The following is a 25,355-nucleotide window of genomic DNA, read 5'->3' as shown; positions in this document are numbered from 1 at the left end:
ACTGGGTGTAACACAGGTTATATTAAAATGTGAGGAGATGCATTGTATTGTCACATGAATGATATCATCAGTGATGTGGTCATTGATGTCAAATGAGATGTCATCAGTGATGTCATCAGTGATGTCATTTGAGATGTCATCAGTGATGTCATCAGTGATGTCACTGACCATGTCATGAATGATGTAATATGTGACATCATCAGCAGTGGATTGCGGGTGCGCGATATATAGTTAGTGCAACTAACTATATATGTAATTTCAATGGTTTTGTGTGAGTAAAATAAGGTTTTTTAAATGCTAATTCCTAACGATATATGGTCTATAACCTATGGTTTTTTCAGTGAATTTTCAAGGTTTTGTAAATGCTAATTCCTAACTATATATGGTCTATAACCTATGGTTTTTTCAGTGAATTTTCAAGGTTTTGTAAATGCTAATTCCTAACTATATATGGTCTATAACCTATGGTTTTTTCAGTGAATTTCAATGGTTTTTTAATAGCAAATATCATAAGCTGTCGAATGTCAAGTACGTGGTAAGTAAAAACATTTTCGTGTTTATGCACACTGATCTGCTTTGAATGCTGCCCCCCACCCCTTATTTCTATTAGGAGTACTCTCTCTTTGCAGATAGTGAAGGGTAGTTAACGCAGGCCTTTGCCCCCGTTGTAATCCGTCGTGCCTGCTTCTCTCTCCATTTGATTGATTGTTCTCTTTGGTTCATTCTCTATTTACAAACAAGCACAGAGTCGCAATACTCTGTTTAGTCTTTGCAGATAGTGAAAAATCGTGTAAAAAAACAAAAGAAATCGAGCAAAATCAGTAGGCCACTAATGGGATCTCTTTTTGACCTCGCTAAAATAGAAACATTAGGAACAACCTGTTGAAAATAGCAATGTGTATGTACATAAGCGGCGTTCATTTGTGTTCACAGTACCCCTTGTTGATTGTTTGAATCGAGCATTGAATTGTTCGAAGTTGGTTCTCTTAAGGATCTTCTCTGCCTGCAAACGAGGAAGAATAGGAATATTCTCTCTCCCTTTGCAGATAGTGAAGGGTAGGTAACGCAAGCCTTTAACACGTCGTACCTATTTCATTCCTCATTGATTGATTGATTGTCCGAACATTGACTGTTTGGGAATTAGTTCTTTTTGGAGGTATTCCCTGTTTGCAAATAAACGTAGGAAAATCTTTGCAAGTAGTGAAAGGGTACGTAATGCGGACCTTTCTCCCCCGTTGTAATCTGTCATGCCTATCTACTCCCCACTGATTGATGCACCTGTTTCACCCGGACCGTTTACTAGAGATAGGTCATCTGGCCCGACAAGAGAGCACCCCTAGTGAAAAGAACATATGCAATAATAACGAAGTGATCACTGTATCCTGTTAACAGAAACTTTAGCATGAAACAACCTGGAAAGAAAAGAATAGGAAAACGAAAATCAGTAGGCCACTGATGAACTTTTTATTAAATAACAAACAAAGAAACGATAACAATACGTAATGATAAAACCTATTATTGTCCTAGAAACAAGAAACGTTAGAAGTAAGCCCGTAATAAGAAACCTGAAAACATCGCCCCTCACTGCTCCAAAACGTGTCTGTCCCACCGCCTGCCACGGCCAAATAACGGCAAACTGGGAAAAATAGAAGTCAGCAGACATCCGCCCCATTCTAGAAACTTCCAAAGGGCAACAGGTTTTCGGCTACGCCCAGTCGGAAGCAACACATATAAGGCGGGTCCTGCTGCCACGCCTCGGCCAGGAGATCATCACGTAGGGTGTAGCCGGAGGAGAGGCCGAGGCCAGCGGGACCCGGCCAGGGGGATTGACAACACTGGAGAGTTTTAGGGGGGGGAATGTCCGTGTCCTCGACCCTCCCCTCTCTCTCCTAGTCCGGCCGCGGTGGCCCTTGAGAGTTGCAGGTTGTCCCTCCACACTCTCTCCCGGTCCGGCCACCAACGGCCGGGGGCTGGGGCCGACGGGATCCGGCTGCAGCCGATGAGCCAAGGAACCCGTTCATGGGGCCAGAGCAAAGGGCGTCCGGCCGCCATCCACCGGAGGTCCGGCCCAAAGACGGACGGGACATTTCTTCTTTCTTGAATAATTGCTGCAACAACCCTGGGGGGGGGATGTCTTGCACATGCCTCCGACCCCCCCCCCCCCTCTCGTCCTCATCGCCTGGTCCGGCCATAACAAATCTCAAGCGAGACGCCGTGGGGTGCACTGGGAGGGAGAGACGGTGCGAACAGGCCTCTCCCGCCTCCCCAGGTGGAGGCTTCCCACCTGCACCCTCAGCGCTCCAGGCGCCCGGAAAAGGGTTCTTCCACTGTGGCGATGCTGCAACGTCTCGCCCGGCAGGGTGGAGCCCGTCCGCTCATTTGACCCCGCGATCGCCAGTAGCTACCGAACTCTCAAAATGGCGGTCGACCTGGCAAGAGCGGGCCCAGCATAAAGAAATGGCCCGGTCACTGGTTGACTCCACCACCGTAGTCCTCCACGACCTTGAAGATTCTAGAGGAGCCGCGGGAGTCCCCGACCCCTGCAGACACCCCCGATGGGGAATGACTGCCATGATCGCCCGTGGAGTGACGAAACTGTAGCCGCGGGACGTCGGCGCTCCCATGCTGGCGCCAGCCTCAGTTTGAATGACTAGAATCCTGCAGACCTCAGTTCCGGTGAAAGCACAGTGTGACCCGGTAGGAAAAATTGTTGCACCCCCTCCCCTTTTTGACTGATGGTTCAAACCACCGATCCTTTCCTTTGCCCTTTTAACGGAACTTTGGACTGCCTCCCCCCCCCCCCCCACGGCGCCCCACGCCGTTATTTGCTGGGCGGCAACTTACTAGACATCACCTTCGTGCCATCTAGATTTCAGCGCGTTCTGCTGCCTTGGAACTATTCGCACAACAGACTGCTACTGACGACCCACCCCCAGGCAACATCTTCTGAATTTTCATAATTTGAAAGAACTAGTAACATGTCCTCATCAGGAATTTCCTCTTCAATCATCTCATCAGGAATCTCCTCATGAAAAGTCTGCAATGATGATTCTTGTAACTCTATGGTCTCCAAACATTCGATAAATTCGCCATCAAGAGATTGATCAAAAAAATCATTCAAGTCATCTCCTCCTTGTGAGAATATTTCATTATTGGTGCTGTCAATTTCATTAAATGTAGTGGATAATTCAAAAGAAATTGCCACGGTCTCTTCATTGTTTAAATGTTTTTACTGTTTTTGTTTTGTTGTATATATTTATAAGTTATTAAAGTTTTATATTCCTACTACTTTGTTGGAGTGCTATATATTTTTAATGTGACACATAATTGTAAAAACTTTGATGTACAAAGAGTCATCCCTGGAATCTTCCGCTTCAGGCTCGGTCCCCTCCCCAATCACAATACAGGATGGTTTTCAGATAGTATGAACACGTGTGGTGTGACGGATCTCATCGGGTGTGGGCCTTGATCTACTATAACTCCTTTGAAGAGGGGTGATTCTTTACAGCTGGGGCCATAAACTACATCTGCAGGGCTAGCTGATAGCCTAGGACCGGCCTGGACAATTGGACACAGAAGAAGAGGAGTGTCAGAGGGTGCGGTAGTGAATAGGGCGAAAGGGAGGTGTCGGGCGGGCACAGAGTGTGATTCTCAGGGAAGAGCAGCGCAGATGGGGGAAGGTTTATTGCCCATGCATAAGACAGAGAGCGGGGGTGAGCAGTGCCTGGGGAAGATGCTTGCGAGGGTGGGGAGCCATGCTACGAATCGACAGCGTGCAGAGAGTGGGTCTGGTCAAGGCATCTAAAATGGCTGCCGTGCACAACAAAAGTGTGGCATTTCAAAAAAGGCAAGATGGCGCAGACAATGTTTTTCAACACTTCCTCATTTCCTTCGAATCGAACGTTAACAGACGTTGGTGCATATTGCCAAATTTAAGCGATATTTATCGCTAACGATGCTTAGCAACAATTTTTTTTACCGCTAAGCATTGTCAGAAATTATCGAAGATAAACCTTGCTATTATCAAGGTTTATCGCAAATGCGATAAAAAACGGCCGCAATGCATGAATATCGCTAAAAAGTCAGCGATATTCATGCATTACCGAGCTAATGCTCTTAGCCATGTTATCCACCTCCCATTGGATAACATGGCTAAGAACTGCTCAGGGCAGGTGTTAGTTTTTGGAGATATTCGCGCTTAGCGCGCATATCTCCAAAAGTTGGTAATAGGAGATAGATATCTTGCATGTTGTAATGCAAGTTATTGTGGTATATAGAACTCATACCATAATCTCTCAGGAAAGCAGAAACTGATCCTTTTGGGACCGCCTGAGAAGGCCTAGGGGGTGAGGGGTACTCTACTTTGCCCCCTTTTCACGTTCCGAACTATTTTATTTTACTCTCTTCTGTAATTACACAAAATGGCAGCGATAAGATGCATCAGAGACAGACAGTGAGAGAAAGGAGGCCGGAGATGAAGAAGAGATGTCAAATACACATTGGAGATAATATAGTGGAAGAAGGAAAGTAAATATGAGTAAACTTACCATGTAACATAAACATTTTCCACTCTATACTATAAGTCTCATTTTATACTACAATCACTTCGCTACAACCTCATAAATTAAAAATAAAAATGAATAATGTCTCAAACAATTTTTGTATTTCTAAATATAAATTTATTCTTCTGAATTTTCAAAATTTGAAAGAACTAGTAACATGTCCTCATCAGGAATTTCCTCTTCAATCATCTCATCTGGAATCTCCTCATGAAAAGTCTGCAATGATGATTCTTGTAACTCTATGGTCTCCAAACATTCGATAAATTCGCCATCAAGAGATTGATCCAAAAAATCATTCAAGTCATCTCCTCCTTGTGAGAATACTTCATTATTGGTGCTGTCAATTTCAATAAATGTAGTGGATAATTCAAAAGAAATTGCCACGGTCTCTTCATTGTGAGCCATTTTATTTTGAAATTGCTTGCTGTAAATTGCAGAAAAAAATGATCACTTTCATTTATCGTTTTTAGTAATACATAATATAAAACTAACTTTATCAAGTATTTAGTATAACAGAAGGACTGTAAATAAATAACAGAAAACATTTTTCAAATTATCTTAAAGTGTACAACATAGTTCCCCTTACAAATTAACAACTCACCTTTTTAAAAGTAGGAGAAGTGTTAGTACTGTGTAAACCAAACACCAGAAATTGAGCACCAAAAATTCCTCACAAATGTACCTCAGACAGTAGTATCACAAAATGGCTGTGGTTTCCTCTCATTTTAGATATATACATAACCAATTAACTTTCATCACACACAAATACAAAACCAAAGTAACATTTTAATTGGTTCTAAATTTCAACACTTTCAAATGTGTTTTCCCCATGCAATTTTCCATAGGACATTTAGATACGTCTACAGCCTGAATGGCTGAACGGAATTACACCAAACTTGGCAAAATGGTACATCAAACCTAAGAGGTCAGGGAGGATCTACTATGCCCCCTTATGGTCATTTGCCCCTTCGCTTTGGCCTCCTCTTGTCTCTCGATCCTACCGAGAGACAAGATGGCGGCCGCTACGGACTGTTTGCAATGTTTACAGACGCCGGAGAACCAATCAGCTTCGCAAAGCTCCGTTACGCGAAAAGTACGCGAAGCGGAGCGCTGTTACAGATATATATCTTTTTTTGAACGTTAATTTCTCAAAATCCACTGGAGCACATATATTGAGACCTAGCAAAGGCACATCGTGCTACCAGTCCCTACAATTTTGCCAAGTTTCGTGCAAATCCATTCAGCCGTTCGATTATTATTATTATTATTTTTTTTGCCCCGCGGGGCCCTTTTAAAACCTCCACATCAAACCTAGAGGGTCAGGGAGGATCTACTATGCCCCCTTATGGTCATTTGCCCCTTCGCTTTGGCCTCCTCTTGTCTCTCGATCCTACCGAGAGACAAGATGGCGGCCGCTACGGACTGTTTGGAATGTTTACAGACGCCGGAGAACCAATCAGCTTCGCTTCACAAAGCTCCGTAACGCGAAAAGTACGCGAACTGGAGCGCTGCCTGGTCCGCTGTTACAGATATATATCTTTTTTTGAACGTCAATTTCTCAAAATCCACTGGAGCACATATATTGAGACCTAGCAAAGGCACATCGGGCTACCAGTCCCTACAATTTTGCCAAGTTTCGTGCAAATCCATTCAGCCGTTCGGGCTAAAAGTGAGGCCAACCGCCCTATGGAAAACTCAATGTTAAAAACACGTTTTGGGACCCCCCTTTTTTCTCGGCCCCCCCTTGACGAAACCCCCCCAAATTTTCGGGGGCTGCTCAGAAACAAAATGTTCCATTTTCCTGAAAATTTCAGGCAATTCCGTCCACAAACGCCAAAGTTATTAGACATAGAATTTTCAAAAATCCCATAGAGAAAAACCGCCAGTAGGTGATATATATATATATATATATATATATATATATATATATATATATATATATATATATATATATATATATATATATATATATATATATATATATATATATACGCTCCATTTGCACCTGCCTGTCGCACTCCTTGGCTGGTGCCTGCTCGCCGGGGGTGCACCCGACCACAATATCCGCTCCGAAAATCCTACCTCGTCTGTAACGAGAATCAGGAAGCAGCACTCCAGGGTAAATACACGGTTCAGTTTTTATTTGTTCTAAACGCGCTTTCGGCACTCGGCCTTCGTCAGTGTTCAAACAAACAAACAAAGCGCCGCAAAGCCTCATTGCATTTAAAGCCATCACGTGTGAGTTATACATGACATAGAGATAGGACCAAATGATGGAAACATGGTCGCCATCTTTGAATGGGTCCGAGATGTTATAAGTGGCAGGCGCTCTTCAATCCGAGCAACATGTAAATATAAACATATGAATAATTGGCATTAATAAACATAAGTCGAAATCGATCATGCAATGTAGCCGTTCCTATAATGCCCACAAATGGGCTATATATATTTCATATTCATGAATGTCCCCACTCATATAACACAGTTATGCAACCCTGGATGGGCTCAGACACATTCCAGTCCGAATTACGTGATGGTAAAAATTTCAAAGTGCAATAGTTAAAAAAGAAAGCGAGTTAAAGCAATTACAAACAGAATTCTAATTTTACAGCTGATCATTCATCCCATATCAGAATTATATCAAACCAAATGGACCGCCAAATCTTCATGTACATTCAATCCCCCTGGCATCTTGCTTTGTAGGTCAATTATATAACGCGACTCCAGTCGTCTAAGTTTATGTAACCTGTCTCCCCCTCTCACATGAGCAGGGACAGAGTCCAGACAAAAATACGTTAACAGGTCCCTGTTACGTGCATGTTCTTTATCAAAATGTCTGGCTACCGGGTAGTTCACATCTGCATTTTGGATCGCTCTTTGATGTTCCAAAATCCTTCATTTAACCGGGTTCGTTGTGCTGCCAACATACCTTCTGCCACAAGGACATGTTAGACAGTACACAACGTAGGGTGTGGAGCATGTGAGGAACTTAGATATTTTTCTAGGTTGTTTTACCCCTGGTACATTATATTGTATGGTACGCCTACTTCCTTTGCACGCCTTGCATTTACCACAAGGAAAGAAGCCTTGCAAGGGTTCAGACTTGGATTTGGGTATAGTTTCCTCATGGTGACTATGAACTAAATAGTCTTTAAGTGCTCGAGCTTTCCTAAACGTTATTAGAGGGTAAGACGGTAGATCTTGCTTGATGACAGTATCAGTAAGCAAGATGTTCCAATGCTTTCTCATAATACGTTCAGTTCAGTAGCATTACTGGAATACGTCGTGATCATTCTAAACGTACCTCCCACAGCATTTTTATTGTCAACATTTACTGCTTTTTCTTTTTTGAGCAGTTCTGTCCTTTCCATATTGCAGACTTTGCTCATTGCCTGTCTAAGTACTCCTTCTTTGTAACCTCTAGTTTTAAATCTTTGTATGCTGCTGTTGGCTGCTTTTCGAAAATCCTGTTCCTTTGTGTTGTTCCTCTTTATCCTTAATAGTTCACCATACGGTATACTATTCACCAAGCTTTTAGGGTGACTACTGGTCGCAAATAAAGTTGAATTCCCAGCAGTTTCCGTACGAAAAAGCTTGGTGTGCAACCTGCCATCTTCTACAAAGACTGTCAAATCTAAATAGTTGACCTCAATCTGGCTAAATGTCCCTGAGAACTTCAAATTGTTGCTGTTAGCATTCAGTACCGCAACATATTCCTTCGCCAGATCGACCGACCCCTCTATGATGATGAAGAGGTCGTCGATATAGCGATACCAACATCTGACAAGTTCATTCCATTTCTTATTTGCTGGAGACCAGGCCACCTGCTCCTCCCACCACCCCACGAATAAATTCGCGAAGCTGGGGGCAGAGCAGGTGCCCATCGCCACGCCCGTGAGTTGTTTATATAGGTTTTTACCAAAGAGAAAGATATTGTTATTTAGGCAGAATCCTAGGAAATCGAGCAACATTTTATTGTGTTCGAAATATTTCACAGGTCTATTGTCCAAGAACCAGGAAATAGCCAACAGCCCCTCTTTATGCCCGATGCACGTATTCAAACTTGTGATATCAATCACCAGCATAGTGTAACCATCACACCAATCAACATCTTCTATGAGGTTCAAAAAATGTTTGGTGTCCTTCAGATATGATTTCAGACCAATAACATGTGGAAAGAGAAACGAATCAACATACATTGATAAATGTTCAGTGAGACTGCCTTGGGAGGCCACAATCGGCCTACCAGGAGGATTCAATAAGTCCTTATGTATTTTAGGTAAATAATAGAATGTGGGGGTAACTGGATTCGGACATCTCAAAAATAAATTCTCGTCACAACTCAACATATCACTGTTATACCACCTTAAAATCATATCGTGATATTCTTTGATGCTATTGTTATATACAGATATGTTTACTTTGACATATGCCAAAGTAAACATATCTGTATATAACAATAGCATCAAAGAATATCACGATATGATTTTAAGGTGGTATAACAGTGATATGTTGAGTTGTGACGAGAATTTATTTTTGAGATGTCCGAATCCAGTTACCCCCACATTCTATTATTTACCTAAAATACATAAGGACTTATTGAATCCTCCTGGTAGGCCGATTGTGGCCTCCCAAGGCAGTCTCACTGAACATTTATCAATGTATGTTGATTCGTTTCTCTTTCCACATGTTATTGGTCTGAAATCATATCTGAAGGACACCAAACATTTTTTGAACCTCATAGAAGATGTTGATTGGTGTGATGGTTACACTATGCTGGTGATTGATATCACAAGTTTGTATACGTGCATCGGGCATAAAGAGGGGCTGTTGGCTATTTCCTGGTTCTTGGACAATAGCCCTGTGAAATATTTCGAACACAATAAAATGTTGCTCGATTTCCTAGGATTCTGCCTAAATAACAATATCTTTCTCTTTGGTAAAAACCTATATAAACAACTCACGGGCGTGGCGATGGGCACCTGCTCCGCCCGCCTGCTTTGCGAATTTATTCGTGGGGTGGTGGGAGGAGCAGGTGGCCTGGTCTCCAGCAAATAAGAAATGGAATGAACTTGTCAGATGTTGGTATCGCTATATCGACGACCTCTTCATCATCATAGAGGGGTCGGTCGATCTGGCGAAGGAATATGTTGCGGTACTGAATGCTAACAGCAACAATTTGAAGTTCTCAGGGACATTTAGCCAGATTGAGGTCAACTATTTAGATTTGACAGTCTTTGTAGAAGATGGCAGGTTGCACACCAAGCTTTTTCGTAAGGAGACTGCTGGGAATTCAACTTTATTTGCGACCAGTAGTCACCCTAAAAGCTTGGTGAATAGTATACCGTATGGTGAACTATTAAGGATAAAGAGGAACAACACAAAGGAACAGGATTTTCGAAAAGCAGCCAACAGCAGCATACAAAGATTTAAAACTAGAGGTTACAAAGAAGGAGTACTTAGACAGGCAATGAGCAAAGTCTGCAATATGGAAAGGACAGAACTGCTCAAAAAAAAAAAGCAGTAAATGTTGACAATAAAAATGCTGTGGGAGGTACGTTTAGAATGATCACGACGTATTCCAGTAATGCTACTGAACTGAAACGTATTATGAGAAAGCATTGGAACATCTTGCTTACTGATACTGTCATCAAGCAAGATCTACCGTCTTACCCTCTAATAACGTTTAGGAAAGCTCGAGCACTTAAAGACTATTTAGTTCATAGTCACCATGAGGAAACTATACCCAAATCCAAGTCTGAACCCTTGCAAGGCTTCTTTCCTTGTGGTAAATGCAAGGCGTGCAAAGGAAGTAGGCGTACCATACAATATAATGTACCAGGGGTAAAACAACCTAGAAAAATATCTAAGTTCCTCACATGCTCCACACCCTACGTTGTGTACTGTCTAACATGTCCTTGTGGCAGAAGGTATGTTGGCAGCACAACGAACCCGGTTAAATTAAGGATTTTGGAACATCAAAGAGCGATCCAAAATGCAGATGTGAACTACCCGGTAGCCAGACATTTTGATAAAGAACATGCACGTAACAGGGACCTGTTAACGTATTTTTGTCTGGACTCTGTCCCTGCTCATGTGAGAGGGGGAGACAGGTTACATAAACTTAGACGACTGGAGTCGCGTTATATAATTGACCTACAAAGCAAGATGCCAGGGGGATTGAATGTACATGAAGATTTGGCGGTCCATTTGATTTGATAGAATTCAGATATGGGATGAATGATCAGCTGTAAAATTTGAATTCTGTTTGTAATTGCTTTAACTCGCTTTCTTTTTTAACTATTGCACTTTGAAATTTTTACCATCACGTAATTCGGACTGGAATGTGTCTGAGCCCATCCAGGGTTGCATAACTGTGTTATATGAGTGGGGACATTCATGAATATGAAATATATATAGCCCATTTGTGGGCATTATAGGAATGGCTACATTGCATGATCGATTTCGACTTATGTTTATTAATGCCAATTATTCATATGTTTATATTTACATGTTGCTCGGATTGAAGAGCGCCTGCCACTTATAACATCTCGGACCCTTTCAAAGATGGCGACCATGTTTCCATCATTTGGTCCTATCTCTATGTCATGTATAACTCACACGTGATGGCTTTAAATGCAATGAGGCTTTGCGGCGCTTTGTCTGTTTGTTTGAACACTGACGAAGGCCGAGTGCCGAAAGCGCGTTTTGAACGAATAAAAACTGAACCGTGTATTTACCCTGGAGTGCTGCTTCCTGATTCTCGTTACAGACGAGGTAGGATTTTCGGAGCGGATATATATATATATATATATATATATATATATATATATATATATATATATATATATATATATATATATATATATATATATATATATATATATATATATATATATATATATATATATATATATATATATTACCTAGGTAGATATAGTTAGGACCTATTATCCATAGGAAATCTGCAACATTCTATTTGGAATAACTTTGGCGCCGATTGACGAATCTTCACAAAATTTTCAAAGCTTTTGGCCAGCTCTGGTCCGCTCCTATCCTGAAAGTTTCACTGTGATTTGTCAAGCGGGGGCTGAGAAAAAAGGAGGGTCCCAAAACACATTTTCCCTTTGCAATTTCCCATAGGACCTTTAGCCGCAGCTACAGCCCGAACTGCTGAATGGAATTACACCAAATTTGGCAAAGAGGTAGTCCTTAGTTCAGACTTGTGCCTTTTGCTTAAATGGTGTAAATTCGTTGAGTAGTTCCTGAGAAAATGACAGTTAAAGTCATTTATATATCTATAAACCTTTCATACAGTTTTGCTTTATACAAATGCATCCAGTAGGATTACTGGTACAAAAAAAAAAAGAGTCACAATTTATCATTTACAATTTTAGATACAGAAACGCGACGTGGCCCCCCTCCCAAAAAAAACGTTAAAAAATTTAATAAACGCCCCGAGGGGATGGGGTCCCTGGGGCCAGAACTGGCCTCAGGAGGGGGGCAAGGCAGCCCCCCTCCAGAATAACAATATTTGTTTTAAAAAGGGCCATGCCCCGGGGGATGGGGTCCCCGGGGCAAATTATGGCCTCGGGAGGGGGGCCACTTGGCCCCCTTCCTAATTTTTTTTTTATTAAAAATTGGGGGCAGGCCCCGGGGATGGTGTCCCCAGGGCCAATAAATTAGAAAAAAGGGGGGGCTACAGAACCCCCTTTATAAAAAAAAAAAAGGGATAGGGCCGGAGGCCACGCCCCCTCCTTGCACCACTCTGCAAACGCGCCCACTTGCGCATTTGCAGAGGGGGAACAAATTCCCCTTGAATACTGGGGGTCCCTGGGGGCCAACTAGCCTACCAGGAACCTCCAGTATGCGCCAGGTGGCTGCGTTGCAGAAAGGTGTTCTGAGGCCACGCCCCTGTTTACACCTCTCTGCAACACAGCTCTGTGGCGCTTACTGGCGGTACCTGGTGGACTTGTTGGCCGCCAGGGGACCTCAGAATTCAAAGGGACTTAATTTCCCAACTTAAAACACACCAATGGCCGCGTTTGCACAGTGGTGAAGGTAGGGAGCAGGAGCCTGAGGTGATATGTGTGCAAACACGCCCTGTGGCGCATTTTAAGTTGGGAAATTAATTCCTCTTCAATCCAGAGGTCCCCTAGGGGCCAACTAGCCCACCAGGTACCTCCAGTAAATGCCAAAGCTGTGTTGCAGAGTGTTGAAAAAGGGGCGAGGCCTCTGAACACCTCTCTGCAATGCAGCTCCCTGGCGCATACTGGAGGTACCTGGTGGGCTAGTTGGCCCCCAGGGACCGCTGGATTGAAGAGGAATTAATTCCCCAACTTAAAACGTGCGCACACATGTCACCTCAGGCCCCGCCTTCTTCCTTCACCATTGTACAAATATTCCTCTAAAATCAGCCGAACTGCGAATTCCGATTTACTTCCCTTTTATCAGGAGAGAACCCAGTGCTGCATCTTTTAGCCTAGCACTGACCCTGAAAAGTAATTCTAAGCGTACTCACGAGTAACTTGTATTTCCTTCCATAGGAATCGATTGTGTGGTTTTTACCAGAAAAGTTTCTAAGTGTCGATTTTTGAAACGTACAAATATTCCTCTAACATCAACCGAACTACCAATTCCGATTTACTCACCTGTTATCAGGAGAGAATCCAGTGCTGCCCCTTTTAGCCCAATAAGAAGGGGAAATTCCGTGCCTACTGGTTTGAGACCTGCTCTTTCATTTAACAGGCTCAACAAAAAATCCAGCAATATATCATGCTTGGATCAAGTTGTTTATTTAACTTTTTTTTCTTTTTTTAGAGAACATTTCAAACTTGCAAAGTCTCAAAATAAGAATAACATTTTTCTCTTTGATACATTCAAAAAACAAAAGTGAAGATTGACATACACATGAACATTAGACTCTAAACACAAGACATGTGAATATTGAAATATACATTAATGCAATCCTGCACCAATTCCTTTCCACACTACATTTTCACTGAAACTATGAATTTAGAGTTTCTCTTTTAGCCCAGCACTGACCCTGAAAAGTAAATCTAAGTGTACTTACCAGTAACTTGTATTTCCTTCCATAGGAATCCATTGTGTGGTTTTGACCAGAAAAGTTTTGAAGTGTCGATTTTTGAAACGTACAAATATTCCTCTAAAATCAGTCAAACTATGAATTACGATTTACTCACCTGTTATCAGGAGAGAACCCAGTGCTGCATCTTTTAGCCCAGCACTGACCCTGAAAAGTAATTCTAACCATACTTACCAGTAACTTGTATTTCCTTCCATAGGAATCCATTGTCTGGTTTTCACCAGAAAAGTTTCTAAGTGTCTATTTTCACAAACTAAAAATATTCCTAAAAAATTGCCTGTATGACTTAAACACATTCTTTCAACTGTTTACAGGAGATGCACCAGTGCTGGATCCAGGATCCACCACTGAGTAAGAAAAAGTGACGATAGCACTACTTACCTGCTAAAGGAATTTCCTGCCCTAGGATAACATTGGTGATTCTATGTGAAAAAATGTTGAAGTGTCAACTTTTAAAATACAATAATATTCCTTAAAAATCACTACTGTAACTAAAATGCTTTTACTCAACCGTGTACAGGAGATGTCCAAGGACTGAATCTAGGATCCAGTCCTGTGGTTAGAAAAGTAATCCATAAAGTAATTAATTGCATTTAACTAGAAATTCACATTGAGGTCAATGTTGCATTGTGTTTGAAATTGTGTTGCCCATTGCAACAATGTAACTACTGTACTTAAAAGTCTATTGCCTATTTGTAAAGTATTTAAACTAAAGTAATTCATTCTGAGAAAGTATATTTTGTAATGTAATGTATAATGTAATTATAATGTAATTTAAAAAATGAAATATCTAAAAATAAATAGTTTAAAAGATTTAGTAAATCAGTATCAAAAAAATAAATATAACAATTAATACATTTAAAAATTGTCATTTACAAAACCTTCGAAATTCACTGAAAAAACCATAGGTTTCAGGCCTGATATAGTTCGGAATTAGCATTTAAAAAACCTTTGAAATTAACTGAAAAAAACGATAGGTTTCAGGCCTGATATAGTTAGCTGGACATTTCACTCGTACAAAACCATTGAAATTCCACCGATATAGTTAGTTGTACTCACTATATCTCGCGCGCCTGCAATCCACTGCTGATGACGTCACATATTATATCATTCATGACATGGTCAGTGACATCACTGATGACATCACTGATGACATCATCCATAGGACAATCAGATACACCTCATCATACACTAGTATAACCTTTCATCACTCACTGTAAAATACAGAGTACCATATTTGAATCCATTGACACACCAATACAAGTTTCTAAAAACCCACTCAGTGATTCCTAGATCTATTCACACATCTAATCACTTACCTATAGATTCACTCATACATGCAGTCAATGAACAGTAGAACACTCTCAAATATACTTATACACCTATATCGACCTTACACACCAGCACACATCCTATTCACTTATGAAGTCATCCTATTCACTTATGCAAACAATGGATCATACGTACATTTACTTAGCTACACACTTATAAAAACACCACTTTATCTATTCATATAGATAGTAACTCATACTTAGTGTGTTATAAAATCACTATATTATAAGTATACAGTTATCCATACAGTCACTCATACAATCACTGTGTCTTATGTATACTTATTTAAAAACAACAACTGACACATACACTGCCTTTTATTTTTCTAGTTTGTTGGACGTGTACCATTGAGAAAGATATTTGCTCATCACCACACCCATAAAGATATTCACTCACCCAAACAACTGTTATAACATGTACTTTTAACTTCATATACCTACTGAATCAACTATTCACACATATTTGGGCAGTCACACACCCCCCACCGAACCACACACACACACATTCACTCTCCCATACAAATACTCAGTTAACTAATCAATAACTAATACAGACTTTCAGATAGCTAGTAAGCAACTGGAGAAGAAGTTTACACAACAACTGACAAAATGATACAGATGTTCACACAGTTTAGTCACTATCCAATATATTTAGTGATACACTTTAAATTAGTCAAGTAAACAGTCAATCACACTGCTACTAAATCCTCCATCCAGATATTTATATTTATATCTCCACTCATTCTTCAATGCAAATTGCTATATATATATATATATATATAATACATATTTAAATAACGAACCAAACCAAATTCACTGGATGAAGTCATCAGGGATGTCATCAGTGATGTAATTTGAGATGTCATCAGTGATGTCACTGACCATGAAATGAATGATGTAATATGTAACATTATCAGCAGTGGATTGCGGGCGCGCGAGATATAGTGAGTACAACTAACTATATCAGAGGAATTTCAATGGTTTTGTACGAGTGAAATGTCCAGCTAACTATAACACCCCTAAAACCTATGTTTTTTTCAGTGAATTTCTAAGGTTTTCTAAATGCTAATTCCTAACTATATCAGACCTGAAACCTATGTTTTTTTCAGTGAATATATATATATATATATATATATATATATATATATATATATATATATATATATATATATATATATATATATATATATATATATATATATATATATATATATATACACTGGGTGGATTAACAGACTTTACATATTAGCATGAAATATGTTCATGATTGTTACAATAATTAATCGATTGTGGAATCTGTGGAGAAATGGTATTAGAATACGAGACACTGCTTAATTTGATACACTGTAAATTATAAAATTTGCCCATACAGGGCGAGATGTTAAGCCTCATAGTCGAGGGAGCACATGTCTTGATAAACATTTTCTGATGACCAAACACAAGAATTAATTCACTGTGTGAGTCTTGTAGAAACAGTGTTAGCATGTGATATAATGTTTGAATTTTACATATTGTAAATATTTCTCACACAATGCCCATTCAGGGTCACCAGAGTCCCACACAATGAATTAACTAAGAATCTGTATGTAAAAAGATTCCTGTGTAATGCCCTTCAGATTTACTTTGTATGCCAATGCAATACAAATCGCAATGTAACGAAGTTACAATGTTAAATAATGATTGATACACTTTATGTAATGCATTCAAGATGGCCACTATGAAAGCCGATATGTGCCCCTCGTTCTGTTTTACATTGATTCCTTCGTTTATTTCTATGATTGCCAAGTAATGACGTACTTTGCTCCGGAAACACTTCCTTGTTAAATTAATTTTAAAATGGCGATTTCCTTTGTGGATGTTACACAGCAAGAAAAAGGCTCGAAGCCGAAATGCGTCCTGCGTCCTGTTTTTCTTTATGCGGAAATAAATACCGTATATCCACTTCAATCACAAGTGCGGTATCTTCTCTTGCTTGCCGAGGGAAGTCTTTGAGCTCGATATATGTTTGAATTGTTTTTGCGAAATAAATCCGTATTGGGATTAACCTGACTGGAGTGCTAGTCCTTTCTGTCTTTGGCAGTGGAGCTTTGTATATATATATATATATATATATATATATATATATATATATATATATATATATATCTTCACACGTTGGTTCACTAGTCCCCGGCCATTGAGCGCTCTTCGCGGGTGCGTGCACCTACGGCGGAACCACGCCGTTCAACATCATCACACTTTTCCTTCGATTAGAAAGGATAAATGGGCGCACTCCCTTTGAACTTCCACAATTTCATTTATTTTAAATCATTAAAGGCAAAAAGAAAGCATTTGATCAACGCGTTTCGATGCTGCAAGCATCTTGGTCACGATCGTGACCAAGATGCTTGCAGCATCGAAACGCGTTGATCAAATGCTTTCTTTTTGCCTTTAATGATTTAAAATAAATGAAATTGTGGAAGTTCAAAGGGAGTGCGCCCATTTATCCTTTCTAATCGAAGGAAAAGTGTGATGATATATATATATATATATATATATATATATATATATATATATATTCACAACAACCTCCGCGAAGAAAAGGCAGAGGCCACATTGGGAGACACCACGGAGAATTTATTCTTAATACATAGCAGCGAATGCATTTCGGCATCTAGCCTTCTTCAGCGCCATCGATGATTAAACAACAGTTGGAATGACATCCACCCCCGTTTGAATGTCCTGCTGCACTCGGATAGGATAAGTATCCGCCCCGCCCCCGGTAGTTCTGATGCATACCTGTGGCAATCCTCAAAGCCTCGAGGAACTGCTAATCCCACAAACCAATGTCCGGAGCCTGGTAAGTAATGCATGGGGAAAATACACAGTAAGTATCCAGATTGCAGGACTTCCTGAAATGCTGCCAACAATGTCCCGTGTAGTCTGTTGAGAACACATTCCCCCTCGGGTCCCCCGGACCGCATACCGTTAATATACTGGTGTAGTTTTAGCAGGGGCAGGAGACAATGCTTCCCGCCCGACGTGGAGTTAAATAACTCCCTCACCGCCTCCTCTGCTTCCAGTCATGACAGGGGCCTCGGTATTTCCAATACCTTGGAGACAGAACAGCCGAAGCAGATCCAGAGATAATCCGGGCCAACTTAACATGCGGGGGCCTGTGTAGCACGACTCTGGCACTCGTGCAAATTATTCACAGCAACCTCCTCGAAGAAAAGGCAGAGGCCACATTGGGAGACCCCACGGAGGAATTTATTCTTAATACATAGCAGCGAATGCATTTCGGCGTCTAGCCTTCTTCAGCGCCATCGATGATTAAACAACAGTTGGAATGACATCCACCCCACTTTGAATGTCCTGCTGCACTCGGATAGGATAAGTATCCGCCCCGCCCCCGGTAGTTCTGATGCACACCTGTGGCAATCCTCAAAGCCTCAAGGAACTGCTAATCCCAGAAACCAATGTCCGGAGCCTGGTAAGTAATGCATGGGGAAAATACACAGTAAGTATCCAGATTGCAGGACTTCGTGAAATGCTGCCAACAATGTCCCGTGTAGTCTGTTGAGAACACATTCCCCCTGGGGTCCCCCGGACCACATACCGTCAATATACTGGTGTAGTTTTAGCAGGGGCAGGAGACAATGCTTCCCGCCCGACCTGGAGTTAAATAACTCCCTCACCACCTCCTCTGCTTCGAGTCATGACAGGGGCCTCGGTATTTCCAATACCTTGGAGACAGAACAGCCGAAGCAGATCCAGAGATAATCCGGGCCAACTTAACATGCGGGGGCCTCTGTAGCACGACTCTGGCACTCGTATATATATATGTATATATATATTTTAAGGTCTGCTTGCTTGTCTTTGTTTTATATATATCACAAGTGAGCAAGACTGTTTTACAGTTGAAACGCGTTTGGTGGCGGCAGTAAATACAATTTAAAAATTGCACACGGCGTCGTCATGTATACAAAGGATTTATAGGACTCGTTCTCGAGGAGTCCGAGCGAAGACCAACTCTCGTTCAGGAGGGGCAAAGAATGCTCGAGGAAGACAAGAGAAAATATATATAAATATAAATATATATATATATATATATATATATATATATATATATATATATATATATATATATATATATATATATATATATATATATATATATATATATATATATATATATATATATATTAAGGGACCATATCACATTATGTGCCAGGGTCAGAGTTTCATTTCCCAGTCTCTGTTTATATCCTGAATGGGGATTCAGGACCTATGCTGTCCTCTCCTGTTTCTTCCATCGTTTTGTTGCAGTTGTTAATACATTAAATCTAGGCCTTTAGTTATGTTATGTTATGAAAATGTAATAAGCGTGCGAATACCCTAGGACTGCGATAAGCCCAGACGGAGCGTCTCGTTCTGATATAGCCAAGTTTTCTAGCCCTTTTCTACAGATGGTGAGACAGCGTGCGCTACTGAGCTCCATTGGGAACATGGTGCACAGACATAATATCGACTCCAAAATATCGTTTGGACAGAATATCGAGTTTGAAATATCGTTTGGACAAAATATCGACAGGACAGAATATAGACAGCCAAAATATCGTTTTTAAGGTAAGGGAAGTAATATCGACTGTAAATAATATAGAAAGTGAAAATATCCAAGTATATAATCTAGATAGTAAAAAATATCGTTTTTTAAATATTTAATTATTTATAGTGTTTTTTATGTTATAATATGTGTGAAAAGTGTCATTTTATGTTATAATTATTTTTAATTAATGATTTTTTTTTAATTATTGTGTCATTTTATTCTGTAGCGGGTTGTGGGTTTATAGGGGAATAGGGTGGGAAGTAATTTAATTATAATTAATTAAATATGTAAATGTATTAATTGGTAGTAATATTTAATTAATTGGTAATTAAATAATATTTGTTAATTATTTAAAATGTAATTGGTAATTAATTTAATTTAATTGATTAATTGCTAATTATGTAAATTTAAATAATTTATTTCCTGTAGCGGGTTGTGGGTTTATAGGGGAATAGGGTGGGAAGTAATTTAATTATAATTAATTAAATATGTAAATTTAATAATTGGTAGTAATATTTAATTAATTGTCAATTAAAAAATATTTGTTAATTAATTAAAATTTAATTGGTAATGAATTTAATTTCATTGATTAATTGCTAATTATGTTAAATTAAATTATTTATTTCCTGTAGCGGGTTGTGGGTTTATAGGGGAATAGAGTGGGAAGTAATTTAATAATAATTAATGAAATAATAACATTTATTTAATTGTATTTAATATAAAATAATTGTAAATTAATTTTTAATTATCAAATAAATAATTGGTAATTAGTTATAAATTAGTATTAATAGGTAACTAATTGAAATATTTTAGGGTTCAGGGTCAGTTTTTAGTTTTTGGGTAAAGGGGTATTTTTAGGGTTCAGGGTCAGTTTTTAGTTTTTGGGTAAAGGGGTATTTTTAGGGTTCAGGGTCAGTTTTTAGTTTTTGGGTAAAGGGGTATTTTTAGGGTTCAGGGTCAGTTTTTAGTTTTTGGGTAAAGGAGTATTTTTAGGGTTCAGGGTCAGTTTTAGTTTTTTGGGTAAAGGGGTATTTTTAGGGTTCAGGGTCAGTTTTTAGTTTTTTGGTAAAGGGGTATTTTTAGGGCTCAGGGTCAGTTTTGGGTTTTTGGGTAAAGGTTTTTTTTTAGGGTTCAGGGTCAGTTTTGGGTTTTTGGGGTACAGGGGTACAGTGTAAAAATAAAGTAAAATTAAATTTACATTAAATTAATTTAATGAAATTAAATTAAATTATATTAAATTAATTTTAAATAATTTAAATTAAAAAAATTATTATATACTTACCAATACTTACGTTGTAATGGTATGTGTTGTAAAGGTATCTGCGTTGTAAAAACATGCGTTGTAAAAACATGCGTTGTAATAGTTTTTGCGTTGTAAAAATTTTGTTGTAATGGTAGTGCGTTGTAAAAGTTGCGTTGTAACGTCATATATCCACTGTTGCACTCTTTGGAGTGGGAATAGTAATTTTAACACCTACGCTATCCAACGCTTTCCCTACTGTTGCACCCACTGGAGTGGGAATAGTAATTTTTACTCTTTTGTATTTGTACGTTAATAATATTGGCTATTATTTAATTAAATTTTGTTACTATATATATATATGTTTTAAGAAATATGATTAAAAAAATATTATTTTTTTACTTTCATTAATTATTTAATTATTAAAAGTTATTTTAAGTATTGTTAAGTATATTTTAGTAATTATTTTTTTATATTAATGTAATTAAACATTGTTTTTATTAAAGTCGATATTTTTTACAACTATATTTTTGTAAACGATATTTTTAACTCAATATTTTTGTACTTACCTGTTTGTAGATAGAAACTCGATATTTTGTCTCTCGATATTTTGTCAACGATATTTTTGTTGGTCGATATTCTGTCCCTCGATATTATTTCAGTGATCCTGGGAACATGTCCCAGAGTTTTGCAGTGCCATTCAAGAAGCTTCGGCCGCCCCAGCTTTAGGGCCATGTCCTCGGAACTTTCATAAGTCTAGCACCTGTGGAGCATATTGTCTGGGCGGTTCATACCAGGCAAAGAGATATCCAAGAAATAGTGGTCCTGTGTTGCTCAGTGCCTTGTATGCTAGGTATAATGACTTGAATTTAATTTGTTGTTCTACAGGAAGCCAGTGGAGTCTTCGAATTTTCTTGGATACTGATTCGTGCTTAGGGACATTCAGGAGAAGTCTGGTTAGAGGACTCACTACCCTTTGTGAGGTCCCTTTTCTATTTAAGATTTAACTGTGGGAGTTGCAGTCAGAGCTTTGCTTGATACTTCCTCGTCATGCAAAGTCCGTGACAAGGAAGATGGCTGTGGTGGTAAAGTCCTGATTAACTACTGATAATCTTCCAAATTCCAAGTTGGGACTTCCTTTTCGCATATCTTGGATTTCTGTCCCCCTCTTTCCCCAAAGGACTAGCTTTGGCCTCTACAACTCTCCAAGATTGTCTACTGCTTGTAGGGCCCAGAGTGTCTGGGAATAACGAAGGGTTCAGATGGGAACAGAAGAAGGAGTGAGAATGAAAAAACTACTTTTGAGGAGAGACTATTTTTTCTGAGGCAAGTGGATTGTCTGTCTCCGGAGTGACCTGGTTGTGTAAGGACTGTGATAAGGAAGACCTGGTCTTGGAGTAATGAAGATTACTGGTAAGTAATGGTGATACTCTCTTCATAAACCTGGGCCCTGGGTATCACAGCTATTATTACATTGGGCAGCAACTTTGACACCAAAGGCCTGAAGGAACTGAGCAAGCTTACTGAAAGCAATATTATTCCAGAAAGAGGTTTGGGTATATTTCAATCCTTACTTCTCTTTTGTTAAGAGGAAAGCACGCTTGAGTGATATTCATAGGTTGCTAAGTTGTTTGGAAGAAAATACGACTGTTTTTGATTGGCTGTACCCGGAGATTAACACTTGTTTACGTTGGTTAAGTCCAACAATTTAGCATACATCCGGGATCAGGCTGCTTGGTGCTCCTTAGAAGTGTGCACCTAAAACATGTGTGCCAGTCACACCATCTTAGAATTTACTCCAGAAAAAAAGATACTGTGGGCATCTGTAGTTCCCTATGGCAACATTCCAGTAGCATTCCATTGCTTGGAATGGGTACTTACAGCATGGATGGGTGCTTGTGTGCTGATTTCTACATGTTTGCCTTGTTTGCAGCACTTTTTCCCCATGAACATTTCCTGATGAAATGTTTGGAGAGAAAACAATGCGGCTGTGCAGGATTCCAGTACAGCTGTAATCCTCATTTAACTATATAGTCATGGGTATTTTTATTGCTCTTTAGAGAATATCATAATTGATGTAATGAGGCCCATGGAGGTCAAAGTACAGAGAACATTCCTCCTCATCCCTGGAAAATAGGTAAACTGAACATAAGAACACCCAACAAAAGCAGATCAACCTGAACCTTGACTTGAGTTGGCCAAGCATAGACGCTGAAGGGGCGTTACGAAGAACAGTACTTTTAAACACAACCTATGCTCATGCCCACAGCCCAGCAATGCTAGAGCACAACTAGAGGAGGGATGAATTGTGTGAAGAAACATCCCCTTCCTGTTGCCCCCTTCTCCATGCTCTTTGGGATGGGGTGCTAGTCCACATGGAGCTTTAGATAGACTGAAACTGTGCTCCTTGGAGAGAAAATGTTTCACATCGAGATGTACCTGATACCAGCTCTCTCTCTTATAACGAAATTGAAACCCTGTCTTCTAGAAAGGAACTTCAGAACTGCTTTATAAGCCCTCATTCTGTTGTATTTGGATGGCGGCAATGGGCATCATACATGCTGCATCACGTCTCATTCCTGAGTCAGGAGAAATATGATCACATCACCCCCATCCCAAAGGCACTCCATTGGCTCTCCTTGCCGGCTTCTAATATTTCCAGAACCAATTCTATCTTTTACAAAACCATCATGACTGGCATTCCCTCTTATTCACTCTCTCACTCACTCATAGAATTTGTTTGTTACAAACTACCAGGTTGTCTTTTAATGTGGTTAGCAGTTTGTCATTATGAGAATATTACCACATGATGCAAGGTGGGGGAGCAGTGGAATTTGAGCCATTCTCATAATTTGGGGCAAGGTTGCTGATAATTGCTTTGTTTCATTGAAATAATACAATGTAATAAACCACAAATGTAAGTATGAACGGCCAAGGCCATATAAAAGATTCCTTCCTTCTGAGATTCTGGAGAACTCTTGGTGAACTAACTAGAAGCACAGCGTGGGTTTGTGCAAAAATGGAAAGGGCAAAGTACTCTGGAAATCTTAACCTTAAACTACTGTGGGATAGGCATTTCCAAAGAGGGATGGTCCCTGGTTTAAATGGACTGGATTATGGCTTGAACGATTGCCAGCGGCTGATACTTCTGCACTCATTCCACCCAGCACCTCTGTTTTACCCATGCAATAGCTGCACTCTGGAAATTAAGATGGTAAATGGCAGATGAAGTCTTTAGGATTGGACTTGACTGAGAGTAGTGAACTATTCTGATGGGCTTGTTAGCATGGCTGCAGGACAGTAACTTGCCCACGGCGGGCAGAGCTCAGAGAAGCAGGTCTCAGTCAAGCTATGGTACTGGAGGACTCTGATGATGGATACTTATGAAGAGTTACTAGTTAAAGTTATGCAGGTAGCTCTCCATGAAATATGATACTATTATTATTGGATCATCCGATATTGGTCTAACATCAGTGGCGGCTGACATGTCCCGATGGTGGTGAGGTGGGTGGGACATTAAAAAAATTTAAATTAAAAGCACTTACCTGCGAGCGCGATGTCTTCCTCGATGGTCTTCTCTCCTCAGCAGGCAGGCTCCAAACTCCCAAGCCAATCCTGATGCTGCACTCACCAGTATGTCAGTATTGCCAGGATTGGCGGGAGCAACCTCTATCAGCACTCAGAAGAGCACTGGAGGCTTTTGCTTTCTCTAACTCAGTTGGCCTAAGACAGCTGGGTTAGAGAGGTTTAAAGTGTGCATGTGTGGTTGGCCGTCGCAAGACGGCCGGCCGAAAAGACATGTGCACTTTAAACTGAAAGTGCCCTGCTCTCTCTGCTGCCAATTAGCAGCAGCCCCGCCCCCGACCTGACGCTCCATTTGGGATGGGGTGACGAAAAATAAAATGACAATGAATTAACTTCACCACCATTTTATTTTTTGTCTCTGGGAGCATATCAATGGGGTGATGGTCCTCCGCTCAAACGGAGGAGCCGTCCCTGCCTAACATTCTGAATGCAGTGGAAAGAGCAGGAGAAGTGGAAGTAGCACATCTTCATGGTGCTGCCAGCAATTGATTAAAATTGCAGTGGGGAATCGCACAGCTGGATCAGAGTTTGTAGCTGGTTCCTTCTCCTACCTGTACACAGCATGCTAGTTTAGGCGATTGTGCTCCCAGGTGCTGCTGTGACACAATAGAGCAGCTCAGGCAGCCTACTAATCAATCAATCAATCAGTCATTTGTTAAGCGCACTACATACCCGCGAGGGTCTCAAGGCGCTGGGGGGGAGGTGGGGGCCGCTACTGATCTAACAGCCAGGTCTTTAGTGTCCTCCTGAAGGTCAGCAGGTCTTGGGTCTGTCGTAGGCTCAGTGGGAGGGTGTTACATGTCTTGGCGGCGAGGTGGTTATTCTTTGGATGCGTGGGACGGTGGCGAGTGAGAGGTCAGCGGAGCGTGGCTGGCAGTTGGGGGTGTAGAAAGAGAGCCGTCTGTTGAGGTAGGCTGGGCCGGTCTTGTGGAGTGCCTTGTGT

This window comes from Lissotriton helveticus, chromosome 6 (assembly GCF_964261635.1).
Source record: "Lissotriton helveticus chromosome 6, aLisHel1.1, whole genome shotgun sequence".
Taxonomy (NCBI): Eukaryota; Metazoa; Chordata; class Amphibia; order Caudata; family Salamandridae; genus Lissotriton; species Lissotriton helveticus.
Note: the sequence above shows the minus strand (reverse complement) of the source record.